Raw genomic sequence first — 6,000 nt, 5'->3', positions numbered from 1 at the left:
AAATACTTAGGGATAAATTTAACAAAAGACATATAAGAACTCTACACTGAAAACTATGAAAATTGCTGAGAGAAAATAAAGAAAACCTAAATAAATGAAGAGATATACCATAACCTTGAATTAAGAGAGTCAATATTTTAAGATGTCAATTCCATCTAAATGGCTCTATAGATAAAATCCCAATTAAAATTCCAGCAGGATCTTTTTTTGTAGGAATTGACAAACTGATTCTAAAATTTATATGGAAAGCCAAAGGACCTAGAATAACCCAATCTTAAAAAAAAACAAATTTGGAGGACTTAACATTATCTGATTACAAGATTTTTCAAGCTTTGCAAAGGAGAGTGCTTGTGTTCAGTTTGTAACTCCATAGAAGTCCCTGTGAGTTGGTCTTGGGAGACACAGCGTTGCTTGTACTCCCTTTGGCTGCATGTGGCACTGGCCACTGGACCAGAACACAATTCAGGCAGAGAAGATGGAAAGCACAGAGAACAATGGACCCACCACGGTGCTTACTGAGGTCATGACTGTTGTCTTGATCTTGATATTTTCTGCATTGCCTAAAATCAAATACAGCAGTTCAATAAATGTCAACAGTACCAGTGAGTAAGGAAAGTTGTAGATTAGTCAATGCATGCGAAAAACAAAGAATGAGTTAATGAATGGATGGATGGATGGACCAGTGAATGACTGGATCAGCCAGTGAATGATCTAATGGCTGAACAAACATCCCTCCATGGAACCAGCAGGGGTGTGGCGAGAGCAGGAAACAGCAACTTCTGCTTTTCTTTGATTCTTTTTATCTCCCAGATCACAGGTACCATTTACTTCCCTCTTGGGGGCTTTGTCCACTGTGGCTGCCAATAAAACAGGACACCATTAGAAAGCGAACATATAAAAGCAGGGCTTTCCAGTGGCTGAATGTATAAAACAATCACCTTTGCTCCGTACAGCTGTCCCCACACTGAGTTAAAACAGTACTTGGGTTGCCCGTGATTTTATTTCTGATCACACATAAGGATGTGTGTCACTGGCTGACATTTGCTGCTTGTCTTTTACTGCATTTCATCAGCCCATCTGCCAAGAACATGAAACAGGAGCCCATAGCCAGCTTACCCTCGACCAGAGCCCCCATGCATCCCAGGCTCTCTGGCTGGGCTGCACCCCAGTCCCTACTCTCAGTTGGGAGAGTGTTGGCAGCCCCTCTCCTCCACCTCTCAGAAGCTGCCACTGGAGCTGTGGTTTGCACATCCGTATCCAACAAGCGAGAACATCTGAGGTGGACCAGGGCCCTTCATTTGCGTAGCTCTTCAGGAGAAGGGGCTGAACACACATGGCAGAAGCTCAAGAAATGCTTATTGAATGCAAGAGAAGAAAAAAATAGCTTAAACTTTATGCCTCAAAGCGTCCCTAGATGTCGTATTGAAACAGGAACAGAAACTTTCCCACTAAAGGCAATAAGCTTTACAAGTGGAATCTCTAGAATTTCTCGATCAGAGGGCAAGGAAGCACGCTCCTTACATTTCTGGGCATTTGTACTCACACCACGCTCAGACCAGGCTGGCCCTGCCTACTTGAGAGTGAGGCCGCTGACTGCATTTCTACTGAGATGCCCTTGATCCAGAAAGAGATCTTCATCCTACCGTGCTTGGTGGGTATTCAGAAACCACAACTTCCATGGGTGCTCAGAAGCTGTGTCCAGTCCCTCCAAATCTATCCATCCATCAGGAGGGAGGTGGGCTGGGTCTAGTTCTATGGCTTCCTGGTCCTATGACTCTGGGTGAGGGACTTAACTTCTCTGAACTCCAGTTTCTTCATTCGAAAATGGGGCTGATGAAACTACCTGAAGGGTAAAAATAAACGAAATACTGAATATAAAAATTCACTTTGCCGACATAGGCATAGGGTAATATAATCCAGTAATTACATTGTCGATGGTGTTTCATATTTTTGACATCTACTTCTTCCCAAGTTTCCAGATGGGCTGGATATTCTTTCTGTCCCACCCGCCCCCAAAGCCACCCTGCTCTGTGTGCCTGGAGGCTGGCCTCTAGGAACTGCATCAGTCAGTCTCCCTTGCCCTCTGTCTCCCGGTTGGCTTCAGCCAGTGGGAAGCACCAGCAGATGTAGAGGGCAGGAGGAGAAAGAGGTCAAGGTATTTATTCCCCCCACTCCCTCCCTGCTGGATCTCTTCTTGGCCATAGCTGATTCAGGATGCGGCTTCTGTCCGACCACCCTCCCTATAGCTACAGGTCTTGGTGAGTTCTGCATATTGCCCTCTCCCCTTTTAGCCCCAGGAGTGGTAAACAATTTCCAATTGTTTTTTTTTTTTCTGGAGAAAGAAAATTCTTTAATATAAAAAAGTTGCTATGATTAAAGAATTTTTCAGAATTTCTTGGTTGTTAATAAGATTTGAAAGCTTATAGCTTCTATAGTTTAACTTTTGAAACAAGAGGTATATTTGTGTGTAAAGAATGCGGGGATTCATGAAATTTTATGCAAAAATATGCACGCATATGCATATGTCGTGTTCTGGAGAAAGGCTTCGTAGCTTTTAATTTTAACATCTTTATTGGAGTATAGGATAAAAAATTTTAACCCAACTAGCAATATGTGTGCAATTATTTATAAATTAATACACGTACAACTGTAAGAGGTCCTGTTGGTTCTGAATGTCTTACATGCATTAGCTCACTTTCTTCATAGGAATCTAGAAGGTAGGCACTAGTCTTATCCTTTTTTTTTACAGATGTGAACATTAAGCGACAGAGAGATTCAGGAATTCCCTGGTGGTCCAGTGGTTAGGACTCAGTGCTTCCACTGCACAGGACATGGGTTCTATCCCTGGTTGGGGAACTTAAGGTCTCACAAGCCAAGTGGCAAGACCAAAAAAAAAAAAAAGAACAAAAAGGGGGACAGGGAGATTTAAATAGCTGGCTAGACCAACCTCAGCACCGTTGACGCTTGTGGCCAGATCATTCTCTTTTGTGGGGCTGTCCTGTGCATTGTAGGATGTTTGTCAGCACTCTTGGTCTTTACCCACTAGACGCCGGTGGCACCCCCTCCCCCTACCCCAGGTGTCACCATCAAAAATATCTCCAGACATTGCCCAATGCCTCCTGGGAGTAAAATCATCCTCTGTTGAGAACCACTGGCCTAGAGTAACTAGCAGGATATACATTATAAAATATACACACAGAATATGGAAAAATGTAAAGCATAATACTCAAAATTAAATGTAACTCATAGTTTTAACATTCCCTTCCGGCATCCCAGCGGATGCCCTGGTGTGGCCCCTAGAGCAGCAGTCTGCAACCTTTTTGGCACCAGGGACCGGTTTCATGGAAGGCAGTTTTTTCACAGCCGGGGTGGCGGTGGGGCGGGGTGGGGGGGGTTGGCTCTGGCGGTAATGCGAGCGATGGGGAGTGGCAACACCTCCTGCTGTGCGGCCCAGTTCCTCACAGGCCGCTGACCGGTACCGGTCTGCGGCCTGGGGTGTGGGGACCCCTGCCCTAGAGTATGTACACCCTTTCTAAGACCGCTGTCCTGGAGACGTGTTAGGATACAAGGCCATCCTCTGCCCTCAGGAGCATAAAATCCAGGGTGACAAAACACATATGCCGGAAAGGCTCTCAATATAAGACAGCAGATTAGAAAATATGGTCGCAATTGATTGATCGGATTGGTATTTCATAAACGGTGGCAAGTGGCTTCTCTGCTGGATGGGCCATCTAGAATTTCGGGACAAGGGCATGTCACCCAGACCCAGGACGCAAAGGACCAGAAGGAAAGAAAGGGCGAGACCCTGGAACGCTTTCATGAATCTCTTACCTCTTCCTCTGTCTCTCCGTCTTCGGCTGCTGGGAGTTTGTTCATTTATTTATTCACTCAACAAATATTTGCCCAGTGCCTACTCTATGCCAGGAGTCGTTCCTGGAGTGGGAACATCAGTGAGAAGACCAGACCTTGCTGCCCTCAGGGGCTGACATTCCAGCATCCTTTTGAGTTCAACCCCATCTGCCAGCTCCCTGCCTCTGAGCTGCCACCCACGTCTTACCCCCAGAACCTCGTTGCTATGATTCCCTCCAAGTTGGAATTCAAGACCAATATGGAACTGCCAGAGCTGCTTGGGCTGGGTTTCCGTCCCTCGGGCCAAGAGTCAGGACAGGCCCGGGCAGCTGCTCCCTGTTTCCCACTCCTCCCGTGGGGAGCAGAGTGGATCCAGAAAATCCTCACTCAGGCCGCCCTTTTGCGGTGTGTTTCTGGCGTCAGGAGCCACATGGATCAAGAAACAGCCAGCTCTTCCCTCTAACATTGTTTTATGGTGTTCTTCTAACACGGCTATAAAAATAAAGTTTTTAAAGGCACATTCGGTGGAACTTTGGCCGGGCAGCAAGCTGCAGTCCCGCCTGGTGCTGATGCCAGGGCCACGTTCCTCCAGGGCCAGTCCATCCGTCCCCGGCCCTTGACGCTTCCACACAAGCCCAGCTCTTCCAAGTGACTCTGAGAAGTTGACAGAGGCAGTTTCTGTGTTTCTTGTACGTGTGCGTTTGTAAGAGCCCGACTGCCCGCTGCTGTGGGCTTCTATCTAATAAAGAGCTATAATGTACTGACCATCCTCCACCATGGCCTCGCTTCACTTTCCTGGGCCATTTACTCCTTTACAGAATTTAATCTGCCGCTGAAATTCACTGCATTATTAAGGGGAGCCCGGGCCCAGTACTGCGATAATTAAACCATTCACTCAGCAAACGCCCACGTGTACCCAGGCGTGGACCCTCTCTGCGGGTCCTGGGCTCTACGTACCCACCCCACACCCCCAGCCCCAGCCCCCAGGGCAGGGGTTGTGGTCCTGACTTAAAATCCTCAGTGACTTATCACCCCCTTTAGAATAAAACTCAAATTCCTCCCCAGGGCCTGAGGGTCCTCCCGGCCAGATGCTGGTACCCACCTCTCAGGCCTCGTGCCTTAGAGATGAACCTGCCCTGAACACCCAACCTAAAGGACCCTGCCCAGTGGCTCTCTCCTTTTATCTAATTGAATTTTTCTCCTGCACTTACTGCTGTTTAAAATCGTCTTGTTTATTTATTTGTTTGTTTCTTGTCTGCTTTCTCCTGCTGGAATTTCAACACCATGAGAACAGGGAACCACCTGTCCTGGTCCTTGCTGAATGTCCGTGCTGAGAACAGCACCTGGTGTGTAACGGGGGCTCAGGAAACATGTCTTGAATGAAGGAAGGAAGGAAGGAATGACCTTCTTGGCTGGTAAGTACTCAGGTCCAGGGAATCAGCAGGAGTTGACTGCTTCTGAGTGATCGGAGCACAGTTCCCCTCTCCACTTTGCTGTTGTAGGCACAGTTTGAGGTTTGGGGAGGTGGGGAGGGAGAAGGAAGCCAGCCCAGATTCCTTGGAGCGGGGTGTGGAATTGAAAACTCTCCCCCCACATTAGTGAAGTTTGGAGCATGCTTGTGACTCACTTGGACTAACAGCTTGAGGCAGAAGCGACACTGCAGGGCTTTTGAGGTTGGGTCAGAAAAGACCCCCAGCTTCCTCCTTGGCCACTGGACGCTCACCTTTGCAGCCCTGAGCAGCCATGAAAACAAGCCATACCCCGAGGCTGCCATGGTGTGAGGAAGCACAGGCAACGTGAGGAGGCCACAGCAGGGAAGTCCCATGCAACGGCCAGCATCAACCGCCAGACGCCAGATGTGTGCGTCAGGGACACACCCCCACGTTGATCCCAGCCCCCAGCAAACCTTCCCAGCCGATTCCCAGGTGTTGTGGAGCAGAGAAAAGCTATTCCTGCTGGGTCCTGTCTGAATCCTGACCCAAAGAATTTGAGAGCATAATGCAGTTATTGTTTTATGCCACTGCATTTCGGGGTAGTTTCTAACACAGCAACAGGAACTGGAAATTCCCCAACACCCTCTGATGTGGGTTGAATTAGGTCCCCCCAAAGTCATATGTTGAAGTCCTACCCCCAGAACCTCAGACTATGACC

This window comes from Eschrichtius robustus, chromosome 20 (genome assembly GCF_028021215.1).
Source record: "Eschrichtius robustus isolate mEscRob2 chromosome 20, mEscRob2.pri, whole genome shotgun sequence".
In the NCBI taxonomy this organism is placed as follows: Eukaryota; Metazoa; Chordata; class Mammalia; order Artiodactyla; family Eschrichtiidae; genus Eschrichtius; species Eschrichtius robustus.
Note: the sequence above shows the minus strand (reverse complement) of the source record.